The sequence below is a fragment of the Bactrocera neohumeralis genome, chromosome 3, assembly GCF_024586455.1.
Source record: "Bactrocera neohumeralis isolate Rockhampton chromosome 3, APGP_CSIRO_Bneo_wtdbg2-racon-allhic-juicebox.fasta_v2, whole genome shotgun sequence".
Classification (NCBI taxonomy): domain Eukaryota; kingdom Metazoa; phylum Arthropoda; class Insecta; order Diptera; family Tephritidae; genus Bactrocera; species Bactrocera neohumeralis.
In genome coordinates this window covers 19230603-19242744 of record NC_065920.1, presented here as the reverse complement: position 1 = coordinate 19242744, position 12142 = coordinate 19230603, and the positions used below count along the sequence as shown (strand labels likewise).

The following is a 12142-nucleotide window of genomic DNA, read 5'->3' as shown; positions in this document are numbered from 1 at the left end:
ATAAAATCGATAGAAATAAATTAAAAAAATCAACTGGATCGGACCGCGGGACTCTGTAAATATCGATACCCGAAAAACGTCCAAATCAACAAAACACCAGGCGAACATAGTTACTGTAGGCCACCGGGATTCTAGGCAGTGATATTGGCAAACTGCTTACTGCTGATAAACAACAATTAAACGTTTCGATGATCATCTGTTTCTAAATGCACAAACAGAAAACGGGTGCCATTTTCGGCCATTCTCATATGTAAATATAGTGATATAAAAACATACCTTAGCATGGTTGCCAAGCATATTCAACTTACAAATATAATGTGCCGAACATTCAAAAAATTATTACTTTATTTATTTATTTAAAATTTTACTAAAATTTGCAGAAATTTTCTAACAAAACATGTGCTGTGCTGAAAATAAATACTTTTACTTGTCTTATGATTTAAATTGTTTATTAATTAGTTGATTTTTTTTTATTTTATCTCCTCAATTGTAAAAATAAAAATTAAATTTATTTATAATATTATATATATCACATAAAATCCTTCTTCTTCTTCCCTGAAATAAAAATTACAAATTTCCCTGATATCTCCAATCGTCCACTAGGCGCTCATGACACATTCTTACGCAGCAGCTGGTAGCAATCTTTAAGTTCACAAGCCCACTGATTTAGATCAACAACAAAGCTTGGTTTCACTTTTCTCATGGCCTCCAAATATACATACATACATACAAATTCCATCGCTATTTGAAAATAGAAAATAACAGAGTTACCAAATACACCCAATAAAAATCCCTCGATTTATATATTAATACGTATCCTATATACATACCTGCAGTTGTGGAAGTTTCTTGAGAACAATCATAAAAACAGGAGCTTATGACTCATTCTTACTCAGCAGTTGGCTACAATTCTTCCCGTTTCCAGAAGAGAAAAGCAACCAAAATGCATGATTTCGTTCGGAAGCCACAAATCGCCTGCCGTATGTGTGGAAATTTGATATTGGTTTCGATGGCGAGGTTTGGCTCAGCCAGAGAACGTTAGCATTATCAGTAAAGCTATGGATGTGCTTCTTATTTTTGGAACGGCTATCGACCATATATCCTCATTTCCACTGCTACGACATCATATTTGCCAAAGACTGATATTTTCGTTATACTGATCGAGCTTTGGAAGTCCTTGCTTGAGGTTTTCTATCCTGGAGTGCGCCGCACTGTTTTATTTTATTATATTTTTGTCCATTCGTTTAAGCAAATTTCGTTCACCCTTATTCCAATATCACTTTTTCAGGACAAAATCAGAAAAGCGCTCTGGATCTACTAGTTGGAGATAAACATGAAATTTTAACTTATGTTTCATTTTTTATATCTTCGCACTTACAAACAACCATCGCGTAGTCCCAGCCAGGGCAGCATGCCTAGCCTGAATGGCATAATGCAAATCGCCGGCAAGAAACAATATGCTTCGCTGCGTCATAACGATGGTCCGATCCGAATCTGCCAAAAATTTAGTAACCTTTCGTGCTGGAACATAAAGACATCTGAGTCGACGAAAAGTCCGCATTGTTATCACCCCCCAAACGACCTTCGCTCTTACGCAGTCTGTTGACTGCAATCCTTTACTTCACTAACACATTGATTTAGATCAACAACAAAGCTTCGTTTCACATTTCTCATGATCTCGAAATACACAAACAAATTTTACTGCTATATAAAAATGGAAAGACAAAAACAGGGTTACCAATTACCGAATATATTGTCAATCAACAAAAATCTTACAATGTGCATACATACATATATGTATGTGTTCTTAAGTATTATTTGTTAATTTGTCTACTTAACTACTATAGTAAAGAGACTTATATACTGTATATATATTATAAAGGGTATGCCAAAATTAAGGGAAGATTTAAAATATTAACAACCTAAAATACCAAATCCACAGCTCACAGTTTAAGCTTAGTAAAAATTGAGCGTTACACGATAGAAACAGAGAATTCTATTAATATATTCTCCGATAGAAGAACTTGCCTTCATTACTGAACAAATTCGTCAACTGCGAAAAATTTTTCAATATTGTTAGAGAATTTAAATGTTGCGGTAATTTTGAGACACCCTTTACTATGCTGGAAGCTTCTGCAGAAAATATTTAATTTACCAATGATCAACCAGGCGCACATGAAAGTATGAAGAGCAACAGTCAACACAGCTGGTTTGAAAGAGTTCAACAACAAATTCCCGATCTGATTTCACATGCGTATGCTCACCTAAAAAAAACATGTCCATATATAAATAAACTCATAGTATACAAAGTAAAGTGAATAGAGCTGCCAATATTTAGGGAATCATACTCTAAAAATTTATTGATATAAAGGGTGTACACCAACAAGAAAAATGTGATACTAAAACGATATAAATTATTCAATATGGGTTCTGCTTTTTTTTGTTAAGCAGTTTTGTGCCATTTTTGAATCGAATAAAATGTCGGACAAATGGTTAACACAGTTTCGCATATCACAACTCGTTTACGCCAGTTTTCGGTGATCCGGTGCAACATTTCGGCTGGAATTTCGCCTATAGTGCGCTGAATGTGTTTTCGAGCCCATCGATCATTGCTGGTAGAATGGCGTAAACCTTTGATTTAACATACCCCAGAGAAAGTAATCTTGAGGTGTTAAATCGCATGCTCTTGGCGACCATTGGCTGGGCCATTTCTCAAAATTAATAAGTCACCAAACTTTGCACGCAATGTGGCCATTTTTAGATGCGAAACATTAGGCAAAGCTCCGACATGTTGGAAATAAAGATCGTTCCCGTCAATTTCAACAAATTTCGATTAAAAAGAGTGTGTCAACATCGTGTTATCGTCATTCCGAAAGAAATAAGACCCGTTGATGCCCCCATACCACAATCCGTATGAACGGTCAATTTTTGGGTATGAGGTTGCATTTCCTGAACCAAATGAAGTTATGACTCACCTCAATGGCGATAATTCTATTTTTTGACGAAGCCAGAAATGTGCCTCATGTGAGAAGACGATTTTTCAATCAACGTTTCTTTAGAGAACGTGAATTTGCGTAATAATCTAGCACAATCTCCAAACGTTGTACCAAAGTGACACGTGAAATTGTAAAATGGCAAACTTTACTGAACTTACTGACAGTATTTGACAAAAATCCGTAAATAAACATGACTGCCATGAGCTGTTAAAATAACCACATCCCTATTGGCAGACGCTATATATACAATGAAAATGAAATAATTTTCGAAATGTCAATAAAAATTTTGAGCACTTAAAAAAAGGGGAGGAGAATAATTTTTACAAATTTAATAAAGAGAATTCGTAACTTTAAAAAATGTGCACAATATTAAACTGACGAAAAAATTTTACGGACTTTATAAAATTAAAAAAAAAAAAAATTTAGGCTCAAACCTTTAGAAAAGGCATAAAACAATATAGTTTCTTTAATTTATTTTTACGAGATATCATTAGGCTGTACCAATGACCTTAGGCCACCACTGTAGTCATGCGATCAGAACAGCAGTAATCGTATAACGTTATATTGCTCAAGTGTTCTTTCGTAAAAAAGCAACAAAACACTTGTTTCAATATTCACTGCATTCCTAACTTCATGGTCATTTAACATTTATACATGCATACATACATACATGCTTTTCTTGGAATGATTTCCAAAGAGAATGAAAAACAGGATTGCCATTGTTCGTTATTGTATTTTGTATTTCAGAATTATGTTATAGAACTGTAAAATATGTTGAAATTTTTTATGGTTTTAATATTTAAAAAAAGATACTCTCAGGAGGTGGAATTGTTTAATACAATCACAATTAAGCATAGATCAAACATATAAATATTAATAAACGTTGGATCATTTTCCCAAGCTGCCTGCCGTTGGATCACAAGATTATTGCTAATCACGGACTTTACGGGGGAGTTATCAAATTAAGATCAGCAGTCATATAATAAAAGTTCCAACTTAGTTTATAAATGCACTATTCTTAAGAAATACACAAGTTTCAAATATTTTCATCCTTTGAGACTGATTTAGAGCTTGCTGAAGAGAAAGCTTCGTTCAGTTCGTAACTCTGGCATTTCGGGCATTTCAAGTCTCTGAAAGGTTTAGTCTTAGATGGTAAAACACTACTTGAAAGTGCTTTCGGCATTCGGAAGTCTATGCTGATGGTTTACTAAGACCAAGTGTGTTTCTCTAGACTAGAAAAATCTGTGATCATATCCGCAGACTTTTTATAATAACAAGAATATCCTACTGACATAAGTACATACATATAAAGTTATTAAAGTATTTTAATTTAATTTATTTTACAAACGGATCAGAGAGCCTTATGATGTTAGATAATAAATTTAGAAATTCTGAACATGAATTTGCCTACGGAGGTTCGATTGCAAATATTGGTCAAACATTTTGTAATTATACCCTGAACATATGTAAGTATGTAGTACGATGTTTGTAACACCCAAACGGACACGTCAGGGACCCTTAAGTATCAGCGTGACGATCTGAGTCGATTTAGCCAAATGTCATATCATACTTCAGTATATCTGTCTGTTAGTCCAACTGTATTTATGGGAAGTAGTCCCTCAGTTCAAGAGATACCGATCTGAAAGTTTGCACTGAATCTTTTCCCACCAAGATTCTGCTAACTCATCGGAACGGCCAATATCGGACCACAATACCATATAGTTGCCATACAAACTGAACGATCAGAATGAAGTGGTTGCATGGAAAGCCTTTTCATATGACTAGAAATTTTCAAGAAATGTAGCATAGTACTTACATACATATGTATGTCCATACCTACTTGTATATTGGCTAGGGCAATGGAGCAATCTACAAAGAAATTGTTCAGCTAGGATCACTAAAGAATATAACTGCCATATAAACTGACTGATTAAAGTTCTAGTAAGGAAAATTTTGTATTTGTAACGTTTATGATATGACATTCTCAACTTCGTTAAACTTTAAGTTTTTCAAGTCAGTGACCCATAAATTATGCATACAACAAAGTAAACATTTGCATTCGCAATCACAAAGAAAAATATTGTTTATTGTTGGTTTGACGTTGTAGAAGTTGAAGGACATTTAACAAAAGTGTCGGTAAAATGTTAAATTTGAATAAATGAGCGTAAGCCAGACCTAGACAGACCATGCAAGCATGTGGCGGTAGGGAAAGTCAAGTTGGGACCAATGAGTTATGCCCTCGAGGGTGCCATAAATTGTTGTCGCATCGGCTAAGTGAGGTGACGGTGTGTATAGAATGCGTTGCACTAGTGTTTATTAACATATTTATACACTAGTGGTCGAAAAATTAGAAACGGATGTTTTTTTACAACTTTTGACTTAAATATAGTTGAACTTTCATAACTCGAAGTTCTATATAATTTTCTAAACTCGAACTGAATTGGCCGTAGAAGTCAAATTTCATATAAAATTCCCTACTACATATAACTCGAAGTCTCTCTAACTTGGAAGTTTCTTGTAGATTATGCTGTTTTAAGTTAATGAATTTCAACTGTAATTGGTTTTCAATTTCTTGGAGACATTTATGAATTCCACTTTTTTTTAAATCGTCGCCGTTTTTTTTTAATTTCTCCGCCTTAGATCATTGTACGTACAATATCTTCTATAGAGATTTTTTTTAGATTTTATAAACGGGGATTGCCTAGTTCAATGCGGCATCGTCATCCGAGAGCACTTGTAACTCGAAAAATATGTATATTTTTTTTACTTTTTTTACTTGATTTTTCTAGACCATCATAGTTCTGTTCACCTCGTGGTTAATGGATAAGTTTCATATAAGACTCGTAGTACAAATGGGTAGCTCCAAACTATGTAATGAATACCCGATTTAAATAATTATAATAACAAGAGCTGTCGTAGTAAACACACGAGTTTAGCATTTATCTTCGGTACACTTCCACCAAATACCATGCAAAACTTTACACTATAACGTGGTAAAAACCATGGAAATCATGCTATAAATTTACTTCTTCGATAAAATTGGTAGAAAAATAAAGAATACTGAAGATTTTGGAATCTTAGCAATCCGTAAGAGACTCTCCACCTCTCTAGTATCCAGAAATAGTTACCATCTAGAATGGCTTGCATGACGAAAACAATATTTGTTCACAAGACAGTGTAAGGTTGAGTTAAACGATAAAGTCGTCAGCGTATGACATTATCACTTTATGTGGAGGAAGTTTAGGTGTATCAATCACTTCAAGAAACCATCGACCATTGACATCCTTGATATTGTGGTTTGACTCCGGTCGTTTACTTTATGGGAGCTACGATTTCTAAGGCCTATGCTGAGCGGCCTCGACTGGCCGACTGGAAAACGATATTCGACACGTTACTGATGAGGTAAAGTATTGATAAGACATCAGTCATTCATCGCTTACGCATGTATTTTGCCGAAATCAACCATCAAGAAGGCACCTCACATTTATTCTGCACTAGATTATTGGTCTCAACGACCGCGTTAGTTCTGCTTTCTTCAGATTGGATAAAGAAGCAAACCGTATGGGTCTGGTTGTGAACGAAGACAAGATGAAATATCTCCTGCCATCAAACAAACAGTTCTCGTATTCCCGACTTGGCTAGCATGTCGCAATTGACAGTCATAGCTTTGAAGTGGTAGATAATTTCGTATATGTTGGAACCAGCATAAACAGCAACAACAACATCAGCCTTGAGATCCAACGAAAATCGCTCTTGTCAACAAGTGATACTTTGGACTAAGTAGGCAATGGAAAAGTAAAGTCCTCACTCGACGAACAAAGACCAAACTCTATAAGTCCCCGCATCATTCCCGTCCTGCTTTATGGTGCGGATTTATTTATGATTCTTTGCGCATTGGCAACGGTCCTGGCCCGCAGTCGATGGAACGATAAGCTGTACGAGATATACGGCGACATTGACATGGTCAGGAGAATGGATAGATGGAAGAGAACATTCCAGCTTTGAAGGTTTCCGATTCAGCACCCGCCGGCGAAATCAGCAAAAATGCATCGATAAATTTTGTTAATATTTTAGCGAGGAATCTCCATCAAAGATCAGTGCTTAACGAAGGTGTGGTGAATACAATCGGGGTCGTAGATACCTCCTAGAGGAATTTCCTGGTTGCCGTTATTTCGGAATCCAACAAAAAAGTTGTTCCTACATGAAGCACTCCCAAATAAATGGTTGGCTGTTTTTTTTTTGTTTTTGGAAAAACTGTGGTACACAACCATTTGTTTCCCAGTTGGCTTTCAAGAACTGCATTTTTGAGCACTCTAAACATCGATTTGATGAGTCATCTACGGTATAGTCTTGATTTGGCAAGAAATGATTCTTTTAGAAAATAAACTAAGATATTAACGTTTTTCGACACTTGAAGAGGCGGTTGATGCGCTGGATTGAAGTTTGATTTTGAAGATAACTTAATCAAAGTGTCAAAAGTGCTTCGACAATTGGTTCGAAAGCATTCAAAAGTGTATAGATCTTAATGGAGAATATTTAGAAAAACAGTAAAACGATTTTCTATGATTAATATCTGTTTTTGTGCACTAATAACAAAATGTAAAATGCAACCCTAGTATAATATATCATACAAAAATACTTAACGTCCAGTACTAGCCTTAAATAGAGGAGTTACGGGTATGTTAACATTTATTATGCAATGTATGTAAGTATATATATGTATGTATGTTTATAATTGAGTATGTGAGTAAGTGTGTTCATGTAATGAATTGCGCGCCAAATTCGAATTGAAATATTTATGGCTTCGACGAATTTACAAAACTCTGCCAATATGTGGTATAGACATACAAAGAAACATATAGTATATATGTATGTATGTACATACTTTTATGCACAACTGTTGTTTGCGGTTGCATTACAATTAATTGCAAATATTGTGCTGTTGTTGCTGCACTGCAAATTCGTTGACTGCGGCAATGCATTTATTTCGAGCGAAAATTTTCAAATCGAATTTTAAGGAAAAATTTGTTGTACTTTTGTTTTCAAATGGCAACAATTAAAGCGTTTAAACAAACGTTGGACATTGTCAATCGGTGCTGTGGCTAATAAATTATGTTGCTGGTGCAAATATACCTACATACATATGTACATATATGTATATATAGTACACTTACATATGCATATGTATATACAAATGTATGTGGGTACTAAAAAATTCTTTTACTATAATCGAAAGTGTGTATATTTGTATAATATAAAAATATACATATGTATATACAGATATATGTATTTATGTATATAACAGGCCAATTGAAAAGTTCTCGGCCTGCATAAGTAAAACTCATTTTTTGACAAAATTCGTATTTTTTATACGACATGGTTCATTTCAAGGGTAATATACTGATTAGAACTGCTGTTCAACTTTTCGATAAACATTTTCTGGTACGATTTGTCCTTTGCTTCAAAATAAGTTTCAGTTTCGGCGAACAGTTCCTCAATCGACGAAAATTTCTTCCCAGCGAGCATTATTTTGAGATCTGAGAGCAGCAAATAGGCACTCAGGGACCTGTCTAGAGATTATGGTAAATGCGGAAACAATTCGAAGATCAATTCATGGATTTTTGTCATTGCTTTCACTGACTTGTGACACGGTGCTTTGTTTTGGTGTAACAACACTTTCTCTTCAAACGTTCCAGTAACGCCATGTAATAGTTGCTGTTGATTGTCCTTTCTTTTCTTCAAGGAAGTCAATAAAAATTATTTCATGTGCATCCCAAAATACAGACGTCCAGCCGACTGTTACGTTTTCTTACGTTTTGGAGCGGTTTATCGTGTGTAGTCCGCTCGGATGACTGCCGATTGGACTTCGGAGTGAAATGATGGAGCCATGTTTCGTCCATTGTCTCATATCGACTCAATACTTCGGGTTTATTACGCTTGAATATCTCCAAACAATATAACGAATCATCAACTCGTCGTTAGTTTTAGTCAAATATGAACTCATGCGGCACATATTTTGCACAGAGCTTTTTTATACATCTGATATCTCGTAGAACTTCATGTTACAGTCATCCAAATTGTTTTGTGGACATTTGATGTTTTTGTCGGAACAAACCTCTTTTGGGCGTCCACTGTTTACCGTCTCCGATGCTCATTACACCACGAGGTTCGTTGTTCTTTTTCATTGGGTGCGTTTGTTTTACTTCCCAAACCCAGCGCACAACCGTCCGGATGGGATGTTTCGCCTTCTCACTTTAGCTCGCCTTCAAACGGATGTCCTTAGGCTACCCAGAGGCTTCTTGGTCATAGACCGGAGCCATATGCTTGAGCTATATGTAAAAGAATCGGTTCTGGCCACTCCCAAATGAATGGCGATCAGAGAACTTTCCACATGACTCCATCCTCCATCCTGCCGAGGGAAACAGAGGAAGAGGAAGACCTCCAATCCATCCGAAGGACCAGGTGGAGAAGGACCCTGCCTAGCTTGGAATATCCAATTGGCGCCACGTGGCGAAAAGAAGAAACGACTGGCGCGCTGTTGTTAACTCGGCTATAATCGCGTAAACGGTGTTTTCGCCAATAAAGAAGAAGAAGAACTTAGCATACCAATTCTTGATGGCTGATTTGCATGGGGGAGTGTCCGAAAACTCGTCATCAAATCAATTTTTTGCTTCAAGTTTGTTTATATAACTAAAAATCATATGGTTTTAATTCCAGTGTGTCATGCCGGGGACTTTTCAATTGACCTGTTATTTACATACACATGCAGCGCTTAGCACGCGTTTCGCCAATAAGTCGAAAATATGCAAATAATACGCTGCACCGTTGAATTGCGGCAGGCAATTGTGGCATGTTGCAAGCAACTGCCACATGACACTGCACCCCGTCGCACCTCCTACTCTGCCAACATTTGAATTATGCGCCTGTCGCCAGCAGCAGACAGCAGTGAATGAATGCGTGTAAATATAATATATGTATGTGTGTATATTCATGTTTATGTGTGTGTGTGTGCGCGCGCTTAATGGCGGTGTTGATATCGACACCAGCTGCCAATTTGCCTATCATACCGCCTAATAGCCTGCCAACCGGCTGCCTATTCCAGCGCGTTAAATAAAGTATTGCACGTACATATACATATAGATGTACATACATATGTATATAAAGAATATGGGTGCCTATTTGTGTGTATTATTGTATTTGTGCCCCTTCATTCGGCAATTGAGGTGCGTTTACGCCAAAGTTTTGCCGCAAGTGTTAATTATAAAATTTGACAGTCGCAATAATTCAGCGACTCACACGCACACAAACTCGATAATATATGTGTGTGTGTGAGGACTTTAGGCTAGTCTGCTGCATTTGCGGCGCATCCTGGTTGTCTACCTTTTGGGTTGATAGCACTGACTTATTAGCGACTTATCGACTTTCGGGTGTTATATATGAGGTTTTGATGATGATAAGTGTACATATTGCTGGAGTAGCGGTAGGACTTGGAACCATATATGTAAAACTGCCATTGAATATTTTGCCGTGGAAATATTCTTAAGAGGTTTAGTACAATATATAAAAGTTAAAGATGTCTGTAGTAAGTAGCGTCTCAAGAACATACAATACAATGCGAGAGAAGACTCAAACTAAGTAGACCCAGTTATTTGCTTAATTAGTTTGCAACAACCTCACTCTTACTTTTTCAATTATACAATAAGTGTAATATTTAATTTTTCAACGATAAATATTCTTTAATACGATCACTTTCACTTGAGTAACATTTATTTATTTATTTATTTATAATAATTCATATAACAAAAAGAGTTTTATTATATAAATACATAGACGCAGCACTGGCTACGAGGCCTTCAGCCGTCTTGTAATTATAACTAGGTGAAAAATTCTAATTGCTAAGGGTTAGTAAAGATGTAAGTTGCTTAAATATATTTTAACAAATCGTTGGTTTTTAAGAATCTATATACAATCATCACGTTTTTTTCTGAAGGTTCACTTAGTAGTTTTATGAGATCAATGTTGCCAGAGTTGTGGGCTGTTGGGTGAAGCATCGGACAGAGTGTGAGTAAGTGTTTGATAGAAGCGGTGTCATCGCAAAGGGGGCAAATGGATGGGCTTTTACCCGATAGTAAGTGGGCGTGTGTTATGATAGTGTGTCCAACCCTTAATCGAGTATATGTCTTAGATTATACGATTTCTGGCTGGGTTTATGACCGCGTAGTTATGTTTAAATGTTTTCCATTCGCTTGCGTTTTTTCGATGCCTTTTTTGTTTAGGTTAAGAATGTCTTGCTTGGATGAGACGTAGTATGTTAAGGCAGGAGTCCTGGCTACATTTTTCGCAGCGAGGTCTGCAAAGTGGTTGCCTGTAATACCAGCATGGCCAGGGATGCACATTACTTGGATTTTCTGAGGGGCACCAATGACCGCGTCTCTGATAACTTCTATTATGGGATTGCGATTGGAAGGAGACGTTATTGCAGACATACACGATTTGCTGTCTGTACAGATGAGGAACTTTCCTTTAGTCTTTTTTGCGTAATTAACTGCATGAAGGATAGCAGATCCTTCAGCGGTAAATACAGAGGTCGTTGAAGGAAGAAGCCAATTGCAAATAATTTCTCCTGTGGCAGTGACAACTGCTAACGAAGTGGAATCGATGGACTTGGAGCCATCCGTAAACAATAACTTCCAGCCATTATTTGTGTAATTAGATTCCAGTTCAGCAAAGGTTTGTTGAAAGACTTCGTTTGGTGTGTTTTGCTTGGACAAAAACATAAGCTTATTCTGTAGTATTTTATCATTGATCAGACAGGGAGGATGTAGAGTGGTGAATTTGCGTGTTGCGTTACGTAAAATATTATTTTCTGCAGCGAAACTTAAGCATCTCGAAATAGCCGATTGTATTCTTGGAATTTTTCTTTTTTTCGTGGCATGGGTGATAGTTGTATTTAGTAATGGGTTGGTGTTCTCAGCCGTTTTCGCAAGAATTTGAAGCGAAGAATCTATTATTTTATTTTGAATAGTTGGTAAACCAGATTCAGCCATTATCGTTTTTATTGGCGAGGTTGGAAAGGCCCGGAGACTTCGCCGTATTGCGCAATGGTAAGGTGCATTTAAAAGGTTGATACTGCTTTTGGAGCAATT

The 12142-nt window shown here is 36.4% G+C and overlaps 1 long non-coding RNA gene across 2 annotated transcripts in view; it reads right to left on the bottom strand.

Moving 5' to 3' along the window:
- Window positions 1-431: 431 nt before the first annotated feature.
- The window catches only part of LOC126753947 (uncharacterized), a 58065-nt gene continuing 46354 nt past the window's right edge, over window positions 432-12142 (bottom strand). The window contains exons 2-4 of one of the 2 annotated variants that reach the window (XR_007666228.1): window positions 1379-1704; window positions 831-1317; window positions 432-741 (exon numbers count right to left, since the gene is read on the bottom strand). This is a non-coding gene — a long non-coding RNA (uncharacterized LOC126753947). The remainder of the gene's footprint in view (window positions 742-830; window positions 1318-1378; window positions 1705-12142) is intronic. The other variant, XR_007666229.1, reaches the window with a different exon arrangement.